The sequence below is a fragment of the Hyperoodon ampullatus genome (genome assembly GCF_949752795.1).
Source record: "Hyperoodon ampullatus genome assembly, chromosome: 8".
NCBI classification, from domain to species: domain Eukaryota; kingdom Metazoa; phylum Chordata; class Mammalia; order Artiodactyla; family Ziphiidae; genus Hyperoodon; species Hyperoodon ampullatus.
Genome location: NC_136921.1, coordinates 5,247,627 through 5,269,249, shown reverse-complemented (window position 1 = coordinate 5,269,249; position 21,623 = coordinate 5,247,627). Strand labels below are relative to the sequence as shown.

Genomic DNA, 21,623 nt, shown 5'->3' with positions numbered 1-21,623 from the left:
CCCGGGGGCTGCTGTCCCATCCCGTTTTACCTGGTCAAGATGCTCACCTCTTTGAGAATTTTTGCCCCCTTTTCACCCACCACGACTCTGCTGTGTTCCTCCCCGGGAGTAGAATGTGTGCACGGCAGCGGAAGGGAGTTATTTCAAGCCTGGTACTTTTGTCCTCAGCTCAGTTCCGCCCCACTTGAGTTAACTGCCTTGTGCATCCACTTTTCCCAAGACAGCCAGACACACGCAGAGCCACTTGGGAGGGAGCTTGTCTTTGTACAGAGCTTTTAGCTTTGCCCCCGCCCATCCTTAAACTGAGATCGCAGGTTTATGAGACAGGAGTAAATGTTGAATTCTATGTAGCACCTAGAAATGTAATACAGTTATCGTAATTTTTACATCTGCCGTTAATATCGACCAGTGCCTAAAGAATACCATGCCCTACAGCTCTGGTGGGTTATTGACTTTTAGGAGTAGATCATTAACAGAGGAATCGGTTCAGAATTAGAGTATTGGGGAAATGTGTTGTTTTCCACCGACGTATACATCACGTCGCGTCTGGCAGAGGGTCTGAGAGTGTGCGTATTTTATACCGTGATGCTACTCAGCTATTTTTTGCTTCCTTGTGTTTTCGTACCGGGATAGTAATAGGTGTGTTGTGAAGCCCTTTCAAACTGGTCACGGGGCACGTGCGGCTTGTTGGCTGAGAACGAGGCCTCTGGAGCCAGACGCCTGGTTTTGCCGTTTTCTGGCTGTGTGTCCTTGAGCGTGTTCTCTAAGCTCTCTGTACCTCGGTTTCCTCGTCTGGAAGATAGGGATTGATAACAGCACTGGACCTGGGCTGGTGGTGAGGGGCGAGGGTGAGTGTGTGCCACCCTGTAGGCTCAGGGCAGCAGGGCACCATGTGTGTCCCCCACCCCCTTGGCAGCTGCTGCCTGCTTGGTGGTGCCCCGCCCCCCGCCAATGACAGGAACGGTTCCGAAGGACGCGCTGCCACCCTGGCCAGTGGGGAGAGCTGGGTGCTGTGTATGTGAGAAATCTTACTCTCCTTTAAAATGAAAAATAATTTCTTCTGTTTAAGGTGGCATGGATAAAAAAATAATGACCCCTTGGAAAGAGGATACGATTTGGGGTTCCACTGATTTTTTTTGTTTCGTTTTGTTTTGTTTGAAATGTACTTGCCTCTTTCATCTCTCCGAAATACATATTTTTAAAATGTTGGTTAAAATTTCATATTTACTTTGTTTAATATTCATACATTATACAAATATACGTTTTATAAATTGCAAAATAATACATTTAGTATTTAATATTTAAATTAGTTTAAAAATTTTGAAATTAACAAGTAACGTATTAGGTAGGCCAAGAAGCTGGGATTGAGAGATGCCCACGCTGAGGCCTGCACTCCACTTATACCCCTTTGTGGAGGATGCCTGCGTACATACAACACCTACAGGAGGTTTGGACACAGCCCCTGACCGACAGCTTCAAATGCCACTTCCAAATTCCGGCTCAGAGGAAAGCTTCCCAAATAACCTCTTTCCCCAGTTCCCCGTCCTGTCCATCCTGATGAATCCCACGACATTATTATTTATGGGGTCGTCCCTAAGACCTGCAGGTTAAAGGTCAGGTAGATGGGGGCTGTAACAGCCTCTGTCCAGGGAAGCAGGGAAGGGATGAACCCCAGCTCTGAAAGTGCACACTGTTCTCAGCAGAGGAATCCAGGTATTTGCTATCAAACAAGTGTGCATTTCTGAGGCAGTTAGTTTTCCACACGGCAGGAGATTTTTGTGGCATTTTTCCTTTTCTTTAAAGTCTTTAGAGAGATATCCATCCCTGGGAAGGAGATTAAAGCCTCAGGTTCCATCAGGCCAGGTCGCCCTTTCAGTCTGGGCTTCCTGGGTGGCAGGTGTTAACCAGCACCTTTTATGCCCAGGAATTTCCTCCCGGTGGCCTCTGAAGCCTGGATTTTATTTGTAGCAGGCGTGCCTTTGGGGTGGTAATATGATTTGTGCGTCTAATGCCAAGCAAATCCTAGAAAGGTCCTTCACCTTAGATACCAGCTGACACTCCATTTCAGGTGAGTTTCCAAAGTTAGATGTACTTGGTGCATGTCAGTTACAATTTGATAAAACTTGCAGATAAAATCCCTTTATACGTGGCAATCAGCCTTTGAAACTCAAATTGTTTGTTTAGGTGACCTGTCAGCTCTTCAGTTCTTCTGTTTCCAAAATAAATGGGAATGTTCCCTTCCTTCCCAGGGCATGGCCAGAGATTCATCTGGGATATTAACAAATTTGAGGGAAGGCAGGAGGATTTGGGCATTCAGCATCTCTTCAGGGGAAGCTCACATGCCCAGGAGTTTAGGCTCTCTGTGGTAGGATGTCCCCTGGATCTCTCCTCTGACCTGTGTCCTGGGACAGTCAGTTGTGGGCTGTGTCCCATCCTCCGGGTCTGTGGCCGGTCGCGGTGTCTGTAGGAGGTTTCAGGTGTCGGGTCGCAGAGTGCCTGTCGCTGTGTGAGGTCCTGGGTGTGTGGGGTGGTGGGGGGAGCGCTTTGCCTGTCCCAGAGGCGTCCCTTCATTCTCCAGCTCTAGGGGTCAGCGAGGGCCCAGCAGCTCAGTTGCCTTTCACATCGCCGGACCCTCTGCTTCAAACACACGTCTGGATCTGGACTTTTCTGCCGCTCCCTGGGCCCTCAGCGTGCCCTGCAGATGCAGGCTGCGCTCAGGAGGATCAGCTCACACCACCTCACGCCCCAGAGCCCTGCAAGTGTCTGTTGTGTCGTTTCTGGTTTCGGGTGAATTGGAATTTCTCCTTACGTTGAGGTTTCTGCCCTGCCTGTGTGTGACGGCCCGTGCCCGTTTTATGGCCAGGACAGGGACAGGGGTCGCTGCGGCTGAAATAGAAACCGTGATTTATTTCAAGGGGCGGGGCCGTCCAGTGGTGCCTGGCATCTGGCAGTGGAGGGGACCGAGCTTTGGGGTCTCGGGAGTAGCGAGGGGGACAGCGGGTCCATCCTAGATCCCCTCCCTGCCCCGCAGTCTGGAGCTCCTGCCACCAGACTGTGCTCTTTGAGGAACAGACCGATTATGCTTATTTTTAGACTGTTTTGTTGTCGTGTCACAATAAGGCAATTAAGAGTGACAGCCACACCTACGTAATGTTTTCCAGGCTGGGCCCTGTTGGGAGTGCTCGGCTTGTTGCAGAAACCGCACAACAGTAGGGCTGATGGATTATCTATGGAGAGACCTCTGCGGAGCTGCCTACAGAGATGGACGGGGAGGTTGAGGAGGAGCCCGAGACCACCCGTCGGTTGGGGGCTCCCAGGCTCCAGCTGTTAGTTGGTCCACTTACGACCTGCTCTCACCTCTAACATCCCTGCCGCCTGGAGATGGCCTGGGGGCTGTGGGAGCTGCAATGGGAGTGGTGGGAAAAGTGAGGCTGCCGTGTCCTCGCTGTCACTGCGCGCCCCGTGGGTGGCAGGGCCGGAGCTTGTCGCATTCTTAGGCTCTTAGAGACGCTGACACAGTACCGGGCGACTTCGTTAACAGGCGGGGTTTAGCGACTGCAGTGGGGCTCCGTGCAGCCCCAGAGCTTACGTTTGGGGACCACGCAGAGAGGGGCAGGCAGAGCACGTGTGCAGGTCTGTCAGCCGTGGGGCAGGGATGGCGTGGGGCTGCGGTCTTGGCCTCTGCAGGTTCCCATGGTCTCAGGGCTGTTGTTCTCCTGGCCTCCCCGCTTTCATTGTCATTTATTTCCAAGATGTGATTCCTGGCCGGCCTCCATCTGGCAGGCCTGGAACAGGGATCTTCCCTACCTTGCCTCCTGCATCTCAACCCAAGTCATGAAAGGTCAGGAATGTTTCCCTGGATTCCCCTGTGGTTTCTACCTTTCAGAGCTGGGATGGTGGTAGATTTGCTTGCAAGTGTGTGTGTACGTGTGTGTTCACACCTGTGAAGTCTTGGCTGGCCGGGCTGAGGCTGATTGTGTCCAAGCCTGTGGGCAGTGAGCTCGTGGCTTGCACCCCAGGCTGAGAGTGCACTCAGGCTGGAGAGTTTGCTTTCCAGGCTGTGTTAAGCCCTTGAGGATGTTTAGTGGTGCTGACAATGTTTTAAACAATATTTCCTCTATTTACTGTTTTCCCTGGACCGATTTTATCTGATGGTAGAGGTATCTTAACAGCTGCATACGTATGTCTGATGAAGTGAGACTGTAGTTAGCGCACAGGTGACCGCGAGCCCCGGGTCTCACTACGCAGTAGTGTCCCTTTTTTCCAGTCACCGATGGGTCCAAAGGTGCGCCTCTTATCTCTTCCTTGGACAAGGAGGGGGACTTACTTCCTGCCCCTTGCTTGGGGCCAGTGCAGTGGCTTCCCATTTACTGCTCAGAGGACTTCAGTACACATTTCTGAAACAAAGGACCCTGGAAAGTTAGAGCTGCAGGGACTCTGACCCCGGCTCCACCCGACCCTTCTAAAGGTGAAAGCCCTGGCTGTTGAAAGGACAGGCCCAGGTGGGCTCTTGAGGCTTCAGACACCCCAGCCTCCCTCCCCCTCTGCCCAGAGGCCTGGCACTATAGGTCACATCTAGCTGCAGAGAGGCAAAGCTCCAACTGGAGCATTTGATGTCTGGCATTTGAAACTTTTCGGCACAGGTTTTAGTATAGAAGAAAAGTGATAACCAGGAAGGGACGTGGTTTGTTCTTACTTTCTTATTTTTTATTTTTTTGGGCCGTGCCATGCAGCTTGGGGGATCTTAGTTCCTTGACCAGGGATTGATTGCCCCCTGCAGTGGAAGCGCGGAGTCCTAACCACTGGACCGCCAGGGAAGTAAGTCCCCAGGCACAGTTTATTCTTAGTCCCTTGACTAGAAGGACGGGCAGGGTGAGCACCTCAGCCTTTGCAGGCAGATGCTGAGACTGACACGGCCCTGCTGCCCCAGGGGCCATGCTTGGTGGCAACCAGATGCTGGGGCTCCTCTGGCAGAGACACGGCCTCCCCATGAGGTGGACCCAAGTCAGCTTGGGTGGGTGCATTGGTCTTGGATTTTGCTTGCTCTTGCTGTATCTTTGGATGAAGTCACTGTGTTTTTTCTTTGCTCATGATTTTTTTCCCCCTCCAGTCCAGTTTGAGGATTGGTTTTGAGAAGTCCAAATCAATGGTTTTATTTTCAGAGTTCTAAATCCAGCCGTGTAAACACTTGGAGTCTGGGCCTAGGGTTTAGCATGGATTTGTGGCTATTTAAAATACGCCAGGAGCCTTCTTGGAAGCTGCCCACTGACGGGTTTTCTCTGATTAAGCGGTGAGCTGGGGATCTCAGAGCTCTCCGGTGAGAGTGCCAGAGCGCTGGGGTGGGAGCTGTTTACTGGAAGGTTCTACCCCTCCCTCCAGATTCTGTTCCCTAGGTCAGGCAGGGCCCAGGGATGTCTGCCCCCTTCTGAGGGACCTGGGCTCTGGGTGCTAGGTGCTGGGTGTCCTGTTTTTTGTGGGCAAGGCCAGTGTCTCTGCGGGCGGCCACTGCTCATCGAGGGAGGGGAGAGGTTGGGCCTTTTGAAAGCCTGTGCTTGCCAGTGACGTACTCCCAGAGGTGGGAAACTGTACACGTTTCCACTGCAATAAGCAAAAGTAAATTTGACACATCTTCGGAGTCTGCTTATGGCCTCAAGGTAATGACTTGAGACGTGCCAGCATCCAGGTGGGGCTCTCGTGAGTCTGCGACTGGCTTTGATTCACCTTCTTCTGTGCCTTCCCTCACCACAGAGCAGCGCTGGGTCAAAAACGATCACATAACCACTGTTACTTGTGGATGTGACCACAGTAAGGTCACGTGTTGGCGAGTACTGCAAAGCGGATGCCAGGAGAACCCTCAGTGAAATTTACCTCTTGCTGTGGGTTCACATCTGCAGGGGCCCCGGAGGCAGAGAGCCTGGGGGGGCTTCATGCTCTGGGGACCTGCCTCTGCCTTCCTCCTCAGTGTGGCCTCCATCACGCGGCCCCCTCCACCGCTGGGATGCAACGCTGGCCAAGCTTGGGAATAGTGGCTGATGACGTCCAAGGCGCTGGAAGGCAAGGCAGGGATGCAAAAGTAAATTTCCTAGGAGCCAACTACGCGGTGCCTCGTGAAGCCTTTCAAAGAAATGAGCACCATCACGATGGCTAGTTGGTTAGCTAGTTGCAAGGTAGATCTCTTTGCAAAAGTTATACAGCTGTCTTGAGAGGATGTAACTCACACAGAATTAAGTTCAGACCCCAGACATGCACAGTGAGTTGGATCTTGAATATCTGTAGAAGATGTTTTCTGTAGCCAGAGCCCCACACAGAGGGGGCTTCCTGGCAGGCACCCACCTGGGATGGGCCCCTCGTGCGCAGTCGGTGGGGGCGTCTCCACGGAGGTGCCGCCGGCCCCTCTCCTACCTCAGCACGTGGCCCCCACCTTCCCTCCGCCCCTCCCGCCGGGCACCTGGCCTTCCCCTCCCGCGTCTGGTCCCTCCGCGGTCCTGGGAGCGCTACCTCGTCCTCCCCGACCTGCGCCGCCTGGGCCCGCAGAGGGCAGGAGGGGCCTGGCCGCCAGCCCTTCCCAGCGGGCCTCACACCAGCCAGAAAGGATGACTCGTGTATCATCTTCGCACCCTTAGAGGCCAGGCGACTTCTCTCCCACGACGAGAAGACCCGCACTCTGTCCTCCACCCCAGGATCGAGCCGCTCTCCGTCCTGCTTCCGCACCCCCTCCCCTTCCTCAGGCTGCTCGCCGCCCTCCAGGCCCCAGGCTTAAATGCCAGCACCTCCGAGCCCCCTTCCTGACTGCCTGCCCCGGACCTCCTCCCCCTGTCCCTTTCCTGGGTCCCTGTACATCCTGCTGGCACCACGGGCCGGCCTTCCAGACCTGTCTGTGGGCTCATTGGTCTTCTGCCCTAGACAGAGGCTTTCTGAGGGTGGGGTCACGTTGGAGTTGGTCGTGGGCCCTCCCCGGTCCTTGGTGCTGCCCGGGTCCCAAGATGAGTACACGGTATGCCCCGGAGTGGGCGGCCGGGTCGGGACTGGCGGGGCGCCATGAGCAGAGAGGCACCTGTGACCCAGCACGGTCGGCGGAGCGTCAGAAAATGCTCCCCAGGTATGGCTCCGTGATCTGGGGGCCTTCCTGGTGGGCACTCCGTGACGCTCTGCGGCCGTTGCTGTTGCGTAAGGCCCTTGCTGGAGGCCAGCTCCTCAGGGAAGCAGCCTCCAGAAGACGGGCAGCATCAGCATCCCCTGAGGCCTGTGTGCTCTTGGCGCCCACCGTGGGGGAGGTCCGGCTGCAGAGCAGTCCCCCTACGGGGTTCGGGCACCCTGAGGAGGTGGGCAGGGCAGGGACTTTGGAGCTGGGACAGTTCCCAGAGTTGTCCAAGTCAGGTAAGCGGGCCAGGCCTTTATGCCTGGTACCCGTCCATGGTCAGCCGTCCAGGGGCTGGGTGCTTGGGTTACGCTGCTCTCTTCAGCCACTGCATCAGGATCAGGAGGCAGTCAGCCACCAACACTCCCCATGGCCAAGACCCCGGAGCTGGAGGGAGGGCCAGGCCCGCCCTCCATGGTCACGTAAAGGTTTTGTTAGAAACGCTTGTTAAAAGGGCATCAGAGGACTTCCTTGGTGGTGCAGTAGTTAAGAATCCTCCTGCCAATGCAAGGGACACGGGTTCGAGCCCTGGTCCAGGAAGATCCCACATGCCGCGGAGCAACTAAGCCCGTGCGCCACAACTAGTAAGCCTGCGCTCTAGAGCCCCTGAGCCACAACTACTGAGCCCGTGCGCCACAACTGCTGAGCCTGCACCCTAGAGCCTGTGAGCCACAACTACTGAGCCCGCGTGCCACAACTACTGAAGCCCGCGCGCCTAGAGCCCCTGCTCTGCAACAAGAGAAGCCACCGCAATGAGAAGCCCGCGCACTGCAATGAAGAGTAGCCCCCGCCCACCGCAACTAGAGAAAACCCGCCGCAGCAACAAAGACCCAATGCAGCCAAAAATTAAAAAAAGAAAAAGACATCAGAATCAGTTGTACTTGCTGTCTTAAAGGAGGCTGTAGAAATTAAATAGAAGAGTTAGTTAACTGAGAACTGATCTTACTTTAGCTTTTCTTCACACGCAGAAAATTCTGTCTCTGCCAGAAATAATGTAGATTCCTGTGAAGTAGTAGTAGATCCTGTGAGTTGCTCCCCAGCAGTTGGGAAGTAATGGCTTTTCTATTTGGAAAACAAGACAGTTTGGATGCCTACTAATTTTGCAGAACGTATCATGAATGTTTCATAGAAAGTAACAGAAATCATGTCTGATTCTAGAAGGCAACCATCTGCTTAGCTTTAAGTTTAGTGACGTAAAGAATAAGGAATAGAAGTATCCGGAAGCTCCTTTCTGTGCATCTTCTGGCTTCACAGGGGCGTTTGTTCCTCTTCACCTTGCTCAGCATCTTCTCCAGCCCTCTGGCGAGGTGTCCTGCTGTCACTGCACACCTGCCTTGTTTGTGTCCACATGGGACTCCTTCCCTCCCGAGAGGTCGTGTGTAATTAGAAAGCAAACACAGCTCAGATGTAGAGGATGAACGGCCAGGATGCGTGTGGACTCAGATTCCTTCCTGCCTGTTTAACCCGTGTGGCGTTGACACAGGCCTCCCTGTGCAGGCTGAGCTTCCACCGTGGCTTTGCACGGTGTGATGGGCGGGGATGACGGGCAGCCCCCCCAGAGTTGGGGAATGAATATACGTACATACACGTAGAATTTCATGTCCATTCTTTTACTACTGAATGGACCTCGTAACTTCAGAACCACCTAAGGATCTCTGACAGTCACAGTCTGAGGACTGAGAAGTCTGGAAATAATGGGGACCATCTCCTTGGGTTTCCTCCCTAGTTCGATGCTTAGATAGTGAGGCTGACCTTTAAAGGCTTCCTCCTGTGCTTCCTGGATGACCACGTGGGTGACTCACCTCATGCTCCTCTGGTTGTTAGAAGCGTAAAGAGGAACCAGTCCTTTATGAGGAAAGTATCTCTACTACCTTTTCTCATTACAAAGCTAATACCTGCCCATGGTGAAGAATTAAAACAGGACCAAAATCAGTGAAAGAGGAAAGATCCCCCTGCCTCTTCCTCCTGGAGATAACGCAACTGACCTCACACCAGCGGCTGTCACTCCAGACAACCTTCCTTGCCGTTGTTTATGTGCTGTCGAGCTCACTCATTAATTACCTGGTGCCCAACTGCGGGCTGAGGTGACACGTCCCGTGACCCCGTCTCTGTGCTCAGCGTATCGCACGTCATCTGCCCTGGGGCTTTTCCACGCAAAGGCAGATTTTGTGTTTTGTGCAGTCTGCACCCGAGCCTACATACCGTTACAGCCGTGCCTGTTCCGTGTGAATTGGAGCTGATCAGGGCGCAGGGTGAGGTGCATTGGGGCGCCTTGCTGGGGAGAGAGAGAAGAGTGGGTGGCGAGCCCCACAGGTGCACGTGTGTGACAGGACCGCTGGGCACCCAGCCCGGGGAGCAGAGGAGAGGAGCAGGGTGGTGGCTGTCTTCCCAAGGAGCTTCTCAAGCAGGGGACCGAGGTAGGTCTTGCGCAGATGCTGGGCAGCACTGTCAGGCCGGGTGCAGATGACGGGTGTGACCGTCGCCAGCGCCTCTATCGTGGACTTCAGGTTTTGATCCCTTTCTGTGTAGCCACTGGAAATTCTTCTGTGCTGAGAACAGAGGAGGGCTGAGATGGTGCATGCGTGTGGGGCGGGGTTGCCAGGATCCACAGTACAGCCACGGGCACTGCCCTGACCAGTGCAGAGTGAGTTGGCACACTTGCTCTGTTTTCCAATTTTTCATCCACTGCTCATGACTGACCCTCAGTGTCAGTGACAGAGGGGCCCAGAAGCCGTGCAGGTCCTCAAGTGCACGGTGGACACACAGGTGTGATGATGGAGGTGGGCCTTCATCTCTGCACTTGGCAGTCTGCGTCCTCGTCTCTCAGACAGGAGGCCCTGGACTGGGCCCCCAGGGAGGAGACATCGATCCGTGTTTGTCTGCTGACTCAACGGACCTTCTACCAAGATCGTGATTAGATTTGCTGGACATTACAACCTAATGGGCAGTATTTATTTTAATCTTGTAATGCAGCCACAGAATTGGTAGTGGCACCGTGAAATCACCACCCATTTCCTGTGCAAGGGCTGCAGACCTATTTGTGGGAAAAATCATTCATGCTAACTCAAGATGAGCCCTGTTTCCACCTTATAAAGAGAAATATCCCAGCTCTTTTTGTTTTGATTTGCTTTTATTGATGTTAAGTCAAGGGTTATATTAGCCGAAGGCCATTATGAGGCCATGTCGTGAAACCAGGGGCTCTGAAACCTCCCTTTTGGTCAGCACAGGCCCATTAAATTGAGAGAGGCTGGGCCTGCCCTAAGCACCAGCCCGCTGTGGGTCTGCATGGAAGGAGTTCCTGGAAGAGAAGATTCTAGGACGTGAGGGCCAAAGGGACCAGATGCAGCCCTCGTGTCTTACAGGGGAAGGGATGGGGGCCCGAAGAGGCTAACTGACTTGCTTCCTGGAAGCAGGGGTTCCCACCTCCAGCTGGAGGAGTGCTGGTTACTGTCTCCCGTCTCACGCGGTTAGTCCTTGTGAAACAGCTCAGAAGCGGCTGAGCACATCCATGCCACGCACCCCTGTGACGCCTGCCGCCCTGCATGGAATGCTGATTCTCTGCCGGCGATGGGCAGGCCGTGGTAACCGACGCAGAGCGGGCTCTGTGCCTTTTGCCCCTGCTGCGGGGCTTGTGTGGTCCTGGGCCCCGCTGGCCACACGGCCTCCACTCGTCCACCAACCTTACAGGCTTTTAAGACAAAATTCAGGGGCAGTAGGGAAAGAGTTAATTCTGCCTGCTCATTCTGTAGTCATCTTCTGGATTCATTGTCATCTGTTACCACGCCATCCCTTATTATAAACACTGATTGCACCAAGAAGTAAAAAATATTACTGACAGTTTGCAATTCTTTATGAAATTAAAACTGTTGGGCTCAGTTATATCCAGCACAGGACCGACAGAAGTGCAGCCTATGAATTGTCAATATCTAAGCCATCTCTGTTTTTTTCCAGGATTTATTTTAACCAGGAAAAATTTCTTCTTTCAGCTTTGTCTTAACTTTCACACATAAAGTGGTTGTTGCCCACCAGCAGCATCTCAGCGGCATAGTAATGATTACCTTTTGGGGCGTCCCTGGCGGCCCAGTGGGTAAGACTGCGCACTCCCAATGCAGGGGCCCAGGGTTCGATCCCTGGTCAGGGAGCTAGATGCCGCATGCCGCAACGAAGACGCAGTGCGGCCAAAATAAATAATAAATATTTTTTAAAAAATTGCCTTTTAATTCATGTGTTGACTCAAACTTCAATAAGAAAAACAGTTGTAACCTATCTCATAAAAATGGCTGTGAATTTAACGTGCTGATTTTATTTTTTCTGGCAATTTCCGACTCATACCTTTTCATAAAACGTCCTTATTTAAACATTTTCATTTTCGAAGACTCGGCAGTTCCATTGTAGGTGTTAAAATGTTTTAAAGACTCCTTAAAGTCTGTTTACAATTTAAAATCTTTTAAAAATGTAGGATTCTGACTTTGGTCTGAAATGACAACATTTTGCCGCTGTTTAGATGTGCCAGGAGGCTGTGTGTCCTTGGCCATGAGGGGCCATTTTAGTGGTGGGGCTCCATATGTTCTGAGGGACCTTGTCTCAGGACCCTAGTGTGGCAGCCAGTGTTATTGTTTCACAATTATTAATCACACCAGCCATCACTTAAAACTTCTTGTTAATCTTCCCACTTACAGAAGCTCTTACCCAGGGCTCAGCTGTAAGTCCTCATAAAGTGCAGGTGGAACATTTCCTACGTGGTATATATATTCGTTTTCATATTCTTTTCCATGTGGTTTGTCACAGAATATTGAATAGAGTTTCCTGTGCTCTACAGTAGGACCTTGTTGTTTATCCATCCTACACATATGTATAATAGTGTGCATCTGCTAATCCCAAACTCCCATTCCTTCTGCCTGCAACCATCCCCCTGCCCATCAACCACAGTCTGTTCTCTATGTCTGTGAGTCTGTTTCTGTTTCATACATATGTTCATTTGTGTCATATTTTAGATTCCACATATAAGTGATATCATATGGTATTTGTCTTTCTCTTTCTGACTTATTGGTACTTCGCTTAGTATGATAATCTCTAGGCCCATCCATGTTGCTGCAAATGGCATTATTTCATTCTTTTTGATGGCTGAGTAATATTCCATTGTGTGTGTGTGTGTGTGTGTGTGTGTGTGTGTGTATATACATACATACATACATACATACACACCACATCTTCTTTATCCATTCATCTGTTGATGGACATTTAGATTGTTTTCCTGTCTTGGCTATTGTAAATATTAGTGCTGCTATGATCATAGGGTTGCATGTATCTTTTCGAATTATAGTTTTGTCTGGGTATATGCCCAGGAATGGGATTGCTGGATCATGTGGTAATGCTATTTTTAGTTTTTTGAGGAACCTCCGTACTTCTCTCCAAAGTGGCTGCACCAATTTACATTCCCCCGATAGTGGTTCTTTTAGGGACTTTGGTGTTGATAGAAGACCCCTAACTTGAGCTTGGACACCAGCCTGTTGTCTGTTTGCCTGGAAATGCTTACATGATGTCTCTTGCGTTAACCAGAGTGAGGACCATAGGGTTATCCTGCTCGGGGATCCGAAGCCTGCTCTAGAAAGACATCTGCCGCGAAACCCACTATTGCCCTGGGTTTATGACAGTGGAACAGAAATCAGATGGAATCAGGTTGCGCAGCTTTTTGGATTGTTGTGTTGTTTGTGAATAAAATACTCTGGAGCAGCGTCAGCTAATGAAATGCTCGTCCTTCTGAAGGAAATACAAAACACAGAGCTGTCAGGGCTGCACAGAAGGGTCCTTTATAGGTGGTTCTGCTCCCCCTCTGGGCTGTAGAGAGGCATCAGTTTTCATATTTGAAGGAGGAAAGGAGCGTTTTCTTCCTCTCCATTCTCAAATCCTCACACCCTCTACTCTCCTTATCCTCAGACACGAATCTTTCAAGCCGTTTTTCACACACCCAGCACAGCAGTGGTGTTCTCAGAGAGCTCTGGAACAAGGTGCTTTATGAAGCATGTAGGAACGCCATTGGGGGAGATGCCGGGAAGGGAATCAGCCATCCTCTGAGAAGTTAGAAGCTCGCACCTCCCCTGGACCTCATCTGGGCGCAGGCATCGTTTGCCTTGGGCGTTCATCCCCTTAGAGGCTGGTCTCCTGGAGAAGGATTCTGAGTCACATCAGGGCTCAGGGGAAGGAAGATGCTTGGGATCGCGAGCCCTTGGTCGTGTCTGTGATGGTGGCGTCTTGGTGGCCTGGCGTGCGTCACCCTGCCCTGGGAGGACCTTAGGAGTAGGGGTTGGATGCTGTCAGGGAACGTGTGGGTGGGAGACTGGTTTCTGGGTCTTTGAGGTCACTGGAAAGCAACCTGAACTTCCAGGGAAGCCTGGAAGGAATCTTGTATCCCAAGGGTTTATGGTTTATTCCATTTCTTAGAGAGACTCAGGGATTTTCAAATAAGAAATTAAACCATCCCATGGAAAACTGTGCCAGTGAGCTTCTGTTAAACCCTCCATTTGAGAGTCATCAGTGTATTAATGTATTAACCAGTTTGCAGTGTGGCTTTTTCCTGCTGCATCGAAATGGATATCTTATTTTATTAGGGACATGCGTTTCCTGTCTCAGCAAGGCAACGAGGCCGAATGGGAGCCCTGGTCTCCTCCAGTGCTTCTGTTCTCGGTGGCTGTGCTTCCTTTTTCCCATTGTTGTTTCCCTTTATATTTTGGGATCCTGAATGCTTTAAAGTAAAAATAAATGCTATTTCACTTTTCTGTTGCTAAAAAGAATATTAAAAAAACCTTCTTGTGAAATTTAAGGTTTCAAACAAACATCTCAATCCCGGAGATAATATGTGGTTTTAAAAAGTCACCTGCGATTTCAGGGTCTTTTGTTTTTTTAGCGGTACGCGGGCCTCTCGCTGCTGTGGCCTCCCCCATTGCGGAGCACAGGCTCCGGACGCACAGGCCCAGCGGCCATGGCTCATGGGCCCAGTCGCTCCGCGGCATGTGGGATCTTCCCAGACCGGGGCACGAACCCGTGTCCCCTGCATCGGCAGGTGGACTCTCAACCACTGAGCCACCAGGAAGCCCTCAGGGTCCTTTTTTTAACCCTTAAATATAATTTCGGGAGGTTTGTTTGGAACCTGTATCCGTGGCCACTGGATCCAAACGGGATTGTGGGGGAAGGAGAGACCGTAACGGTCTAATCGTGGCCACGTGCTGTGCTTCTGCGTGAGAATTTGGAGGAAGAAATGAGCCCGTAGCTCTGCTGGGGAGTGAGCCCAGGAGCCAGAGGGGGGCTGGGTTAGTGTACTTGAAGACGAGGGCCCTTGTCTAGCGAGGAGTGCTGGGAGCCGATCGCGAAAGACCCCGAGGAAGGACACAGCTGTGGAGACGGGGGCCTCAGCAGGAGCGACGCTGGCCCTTCCCTAGTCCTTAGCCAGGTTCTCCTGCTGCCAAGATGGGGGCCCAGGACGTGGGGCTTTATGGTCTCAGTTCAAGAGCATTGAGAGATCTCTTGGTTTACCATTGCCCCCTTGTTGCGTTCCTTTGATTCTTTTGTTTTTTGCTGAGAGACAGTGAATTCAGGATTCTTTCAGAGCCCTGCAGAATTTCTGCTATATATGAGTCATCCTGCCACATGGATACATTTTTTTTCCTCTTGCATTCTCACGTGCTATAGCGTGAACCACATGAAATTGCTACTCAGCCACTTTTGACCGACAAAATGACAATTCCAGGAGGTTCGATGTAATATAAATTGGCCTGGGATCGAAACTAACCGGCAGAACCTTTTAGCGGGTTTTACTCACTTTAGAGTTAATGGCTTGCTTTGAATGCCGATAGCTAATAACTGGTGGCTTGATGGCTTGATGAGGCCTTTTCGGGCCCCGTGCTATTTCAGGCTCAACTGTGGTCCCAGCACAGGTGGTGGTGCACTTAGGTGGCCTGTGTCCCCCCCCAGAGGCTGCGGGACCCAGGCAGTGGGGTGCCAGCAGCTTTGCTCCTTGATCACACCCCCAAAGGCCGTAGGAGGGCTTCCACTGTGGGGATTGGGCCCTTTGCTAGCAGAGGGGTTACATCATGTCTTCGAGTGGAGGGGAAGGATTTCCACTCTACCGGTGAGGAAACGCAGTGTCAGAGAAACTCGGAAGGTCACCCAAGAGGGTGGAGGCCACCGTCAGCTTGTGGCTTCAGGCTTCCCATGCCGAGCTCCCTGTGCTCCCCTGGGGTCCTGGACATGAGGACAGCTGGGGCCAGGTGGGAGAAGCAGGGCTCCCACAGTCCACGGTGTGAATCCCTGACGTTGGAATTTTACATTGGCCACATCTGCTTAGCAAAGTTTGGAAAGCAGAGGGAGTAAAGAAATCCAGGGAGAGCTGGTTAGCGATGCAGACTCTGAAGTTCGGGTAGGATGGGTCCCGGCTGACATTCACCTGTTACCAGCTTTGCCAGGTGTCCCAGGTGAGTCTGGGGCAAGGTGGGGCGAGGAGCACACGGGGTGGGGGGTGGGGGAACAGAGCAGGTGAAGAGGGAGGGATTTGCTGGCCTGACCTTTCACAGGGGACCGCCCCTCTCCAGCAGCACCGGGCAGCCCGCAGCAGTGAGAGCCTGTCCCCACGCTGCTGTGGCATCAAGTGAGCCTGGGTCACAGCAGTGCTCAGGGGATGGTCATCAGTATCACAAGCTCAGTCGTAAATGTCGCTGAGCCTCTCTCTTCTGTTTTCTCTCTGCGCTTCATTCATCCGGGCCTGTGCAGGGTTGATCCTCTTTGCATAGACAGTGGTAAAGTCATGCGTACTGAGGGCAGTTTTCCTTCTGAGGTGTGTGTTTGTTTGTTTGTAATTACTGAAATCATTTGTCTCCAAACCAAATTAATTGTGATGGGAAAATGGCATCGTTTGCCTGTATTGCAAAAGAGATTTGTTTTGATTTTGTAAAGAAGACTTATGCTTTTTATTCATTCTGATTTCTGTGCTCCTGAAAAGTCTTTCACTCTCTTGTTCTGGGCAGGAAGACAAGGAGAAAATAAAACACATCCCTTTTTATTAGGATTTTAGTCCCCCTACCAGATAGGCTGCTAAGATTGTCCTTCATAATCAACGATTTTCATCGAGGTGTACTATTACTCCAGGAGATTGCTGTGTTTATTCTCACATGTTGCTCATTTTTGACATGAAGTGCACAAGAAGGAAGTCCAACCACAGCTTTGATGCTTTTCTGAATGTCAGAGTGTAACTGCTTGGTCCAGGCTCAGTGGAAATGGACATAATGAAGGGGTAATTTCCCTGGTAGATCTTAACCCAGGGTTCCTGGTTATTGCTGGAACCCAGAGGTTAATGTAGTCTGTAGCCATCTTCATGCCCTGCAATTAAATAAACTCCGAAGTATTGGAGGAAAACGCTGAAGGACAAGAAGTACTTTTTTTTTTTTTTTTTTTTTGGCCACTTTGCAAAATCCTATCAGTTTTAAGACTTGAATTTTTGGCTTTTGATACATCAAGTCAAGAGAGTGGAAGAGTTGGTGCTTTCACAAAATAATACAGTAGCACCAAGGGGAAAACGGGGGCTTTGTACCCAGTGTAAAATCACTATGATTTTGTCTATTCGCTGGACCATTTCTTCACCTGTGTTCCTAGCATTTAGGAATTAGGTGATTTGTCCGTGATCCCCCATGGGCAGCAAGTTGCTAATTAAGCAGCTGGGAATCAGGTCCCTGCCCTCCCCCACCCCCACCCCATTTGTTCTCTCTCTGGTCTGAGGGGGTTGTTAAAAAAGGGAGCGATTAGGGCTTTCAAGGGCTTTCGAGTAAGCCTTTCGAGTCAGAGCGCCTATTGTGTGTGCAGTAAAATGAGGGCCTTACATTTCCTGGTTAAATGTGTGGTTCTGCATATGAATAATTTTGAAAACAGACCGGAGCTGAGTCCCTCAGTGTTCTTAGCAAGCGGAGATTGAAGGGAGTTTGTAGTCAGGATGAGTTTTAAGAAAGTCCGGGCAAGGGAAAGGACACAGTTCTCCTGGGAGTGAAAATAAAAATAAACAGCCGAGTAGCTTTGTTATTGGATGTGTGTTTTGTTTGTTTCTGCAGCTCCTGCCCCGATGGCCTTAGGCCTGTTCTCCTATCTGTCGGTGTCAGGAGCTGTTTGCATTCTTTGGGGTCCAGGGTCTTGTTCCTGTCACCGAGAGCAGCCAGGGTGGGGCTGAAGGTGGTCCTGGAAAGGGAGGTTCCGGAAAGAAGTCCTCGCTGCGTCTTTGCTTTTCTCCAGTGGCTCAGAAAAGCAGCTTTGCTGCTGGGGAGAGAGGCTGTTCTCTGAAATAAGCCCGCATCCTTTGTAACTGTGTCTCCTTCAAAAGAACCGGGAAAGGACTTTGGGATTCTGGAGGCAAGCAACTTAAGATGCTTTCCTGAGCCCCGTCAAGGGTTGATCTGTGTGTGTCCTCTGGAAGAGGGTTCAGGCTGTTTCAGGGACAGCAGGGTGCACGCCAGTGTGTTGGGGTGTATGGGGTGCGGTGAGGGGCCCCTAGGCCGGCCAGGATCGGGGGCCGCTGCAAGGTCCAGGCTCCTTCCTCTGCCATGTGGCTCTTATTTCCAGCTCCAGGTTGTCTGCGCCCCTCCGTGGAAGGCTGTCTGCTTGCCCTCACCCTGCAGGTCAGCAGGCCCAGCTGGGCCAACCCTGCTCCTCAGTAGGACGAAACCAGATTGATGCGGGTGCAGGGGTGCCCCGTGGGCATGGGAAACAAACGGCAGCCAGTGGGGACGAGGAAGGAGGTCTACTTGGAGGGGGCGGAACTGGCCCAAAGAAGGGTTTCTCCTGGTGTTTGTATAATCGCTGCTTTCCTCCTGGCATCGCGCTTTCAGATTTCCTAAGAAAGCCCCGAGTCACACCCTCCGCTTGGAGTAAGAGCTGGGGGGTCTCCGGGATGCTAAGGAGAGCTGACCACACCCTGGTGGTCCAGGTGCACGGTGTGTGGTTCCTTTTGTCAAGACGGCCGCTGGGTGGAGGCTGGTTGGAATCTGCAGGAGTCCAGCCCTCTTCCCTGGGCTGCCCGCAGCTCTCAGGGCTCCCCTGGGCCGGGCAGCACCAGGAGCTGGCTCTCCAACAGTGCTGTGTGTGTAAACACGTTTATCACTCAGTGACCCGCGTGGTCAGCAGTGTTAGGACCAAGACAGGAATAAATACGGTGTGGTGTTGTAAATACATGGTCTCAGCTGTCTTCCGCTTTACTCGTCACTGCAGGGTGGGGTCCGGACTCGGCACTTTATTTCATTGTGTGTCTGTGTGTATATGCATGTATATTAAATATATGCGTGTGTTTGTATATATACACATATATTTGTTTATATTTTTTGAGACCTTATTTTTTCAGAATAGTTTAGGTTTAGAACAAAATTGAGAGGGAGGTACAGAGATTCCCCTTATCCCCCTGCCCACCCCCGCCCCCGCCACGTGCACAGCCTGCCCCGTCATCACTCACCAGAATCGTAAAAACAAAGAAACTGCTGAGGACGCCATAAATGGATGACCCAGATGGTTTGAATTTCATTTTTCTTGGGGCTCAGCACGAATTGTCCAAACCCCAAGCACCTTTGCCTTTGAAAGTGTAGGTCTGGCAGCTTCCTCTTTGCTCAGCATCATAAGAGTGTGCATTGTGGGCTTCCCTGGTGGCACAGTGGTTAAGAATCCGCCTGCCAACGCAGGGGTCACGGGTTCGAGCCCTGGTCCGGGAAGATCCCACATGCTGCGGAGCAACTAAGCCCGTGTGCCACAATTACTGAGCCTGTGCTCCAGAGCCCACGAGCCACAACTACTGAGCCCGCGTGCTGCAACTACTGAAGCCTGTGCGCCTAGAGCCTGTCCATGACAGGAGAAGCCACAGCAACGAGAAGCCTGTGTGCCACAACTAGAGAAATACTGTACACAGCAACAAAGACCCAACGCAGCCAAAAATAAAAATAAATAAAATAAATTTATTAAAAAAAAGTGTGCATTGTGTGGGGATACAGAGTGCATTTTCACGTTCTGAGCTTCGCTGGACTTTATCTTAATATAGGGCTAAGCTAGGAATGAATTCTACTGGCATCCACATTTAACTATTTAGAATTCCCTTTCTTAAGTCCTAAAATAATACGCCATGCGTGTGACCTGTGGGCACACCAGTGAGACAGCGGGGGGTTGGTGTCTTTTCGTTTAATTTCACGTTTTGGTCGTCAACTCAGAATAACTAGGCTGAGAATTTCTGCTTAAAATTCATAACAGTTCCCCCCGAGTGCGGAGCAGTTTTGGTTTCCTGCTCCGTCCTGATAACTTCTCCTTGTGTCCTTAGGCCCCGTCCCTGAGTCTGCTTGGTTGGGGGGGAGGTCACTTTCTTTCTCCAACTGCCTTCAGATTTCTGTTCTGAAGAAGCTAATAGTTTTGGTTTTTCACTCCTGATAAAAGTTCCCTGTTACTTCAAGTTCCCTAATCTTGGTGTTCTTTGAGAATTTCTTTTCACTATTATGATTTAAATTGAAAAGATAAAATGTAATCTGAAGTGGAGCCATGTTAATGATAAGAAATGATTAACGGCTTCTTTTCCTAAACTCTATTGGGTCATTACAGAGGACGCCCAGCATGCTGGCCCCCAGGGACGACAGCTAAAGGGGCTTCAATGTCCCCGACAGGCTTAAAGCAGTCAGTCAGCGGTCACCGGGTGTGTTTTATTCTAAATTCAAGTCCAGTAGCATTTCAAAAGCACATGGGAATGTGTTTTCTTAAGATTATTCTACTCCAAGTGGGGGAATTGAGTGGCGCGCAGAATGGCCTCTTCTGAAATGAGACACATCTTCCGTGACTTTTGGTTCTAGCTGCTCTGAGAACACATGTGCACGTGCACACGCTTTCCCATACATGCGTTCCCATACACGCACACACGCACAGGCTGCTGGGTGTGTGCCCCCGACGCATGGGTGTTTATCCTTTAAGGATTGCTGCACCGTAGGACTTAAATAGGGCAGCCGGCTGGTCTGGTCGCCATGGTCCCCACCCTGCTCACCCCGTGATGAACTCTTCCGGAGGGGCTGCACTGTCATCCCTGTAACTCCCACTTAGGGAGTCCAGCCCACAGAAGGGTCCCGATCCATAGAGGAGGAGCGTGAAGGAGTATCTGGTGTGTACGACCTCTGCTGCATCTTTTGTTACTTTTCATTTAGCTTCTTGGGAGGCAGCATTCAGTCCTGACCGGGCAAAGATGGAGGCGATAAACATTTTCAAAGTAAATCTTTTAAAATTGAAGATGTGTTTTTCTGGTCAGTTAAGTCAAGCATTAATTTTATTAATCTGGTCAGGTAGATCAGGCATTAATTTTATTAAGCTAGTTGCCACAAACAAATTTATTCCATTCGAGGGAAGATATGTTTACAAGTAAAAAGGCACCACACACATTGTTGCAGTGTTTATATAATTACACGTCTTTCTTTAATGGACCCCTGCTTAATTTATAATGAATATGTGATACTTGTTGTGATAAACATAATCTTTGGTGGTATGTGCTTAAATATCAGCTGTGCATTAGTGAATGGAGCTCATTTTAATTCCCACTTTACTCTCTTTGTTTTCCTATTTAAGGTTATTAAAAACTATATTATTGAATTCTTTTTTTCATGCCAGATGGTAGAAAATGTGGAAGTTACCAAAAGGTGACAATGAAAAGAAAATCTCTTCATTACCTTGTCCCCAGGCCACCTGGTTCCCTAACCCTAGATCAGCAGCTGTGAAGTTTTTTATCCTGCCAGAAGTGTTCTCAGCATGGACAAGCTTGTGTGTGTATTTTACACACACACACACGCATACACACACAACCCTATAGCTTTGGGATGGCTGCACTTTGGTACGTTGGGGCTTTAAACATTTTGTTGGCGACTTAGCCTTCATTATGTGGATGTATCCAAATGTACGTAACCAGCCTTGGGTTGTTACAAGCACAGCAACAGCGCTCTCTCTTTTTTTAAAAAATAACTTTATTTGTTTGTTTATTTATTTATTTATTGGCTGTGTTGGGTCTTAGTTGCTGTGCGCGGGCGTTCTCTAGTTGCGGCAAGCGGGGGCTACTCTTCGTTGCGGTGCGCAGGCTTCTCATTGCGGTGGCTTCTCTTGTTGCGGAGCACGGGTTCTAGGTGCATGGGCTTCAGTAGTTGTAGCTCGCGGCTCTCGAGCACAGGCTCAGTAGTTGTGGCACGCGGGCTCAGTAGTTGTGGCTCGCAGGCTCTAGAGCGCAGGCTCAGTAGTTGTGGCACGTGGGCTCAGTAGTTGTGGCTCACGGGCTGTAGAGTGCAGGCTCGGTAGTTGTGGCGCACAGGCTTAGTTGCTCCACAGCATGTGGGATCTTCCCGGACCAGGGCTTGAACCTGTGTCCCCTGCATTGGCAGGCAGATTCTTAACCACTGCGCCACCAGGGAAGTCCTCCCCCTTGACTTTCTGACACAGCCCAAGGTGTTCTGACTGG

The 21,623-nt window shown here is 50.9% G+C and overlaps 1 protein-coding gene across 2 annotated transcripts in view; it reads left to right on the top strand.

Annotated features, from left to right (window-relative positions):
* The window catches only part of AGAP1 (ArfGAP with GTPase domain, ankyrin repeat and PH domain 1), a gene marked incomplete at both ends in the record, with an annotated part of 558,849 nt that overhangs the window by 168,709 nt on the left and 368,517 nt on the right, over positions 1–21,623 (top strand). The window lies entirely within an intron of this gene.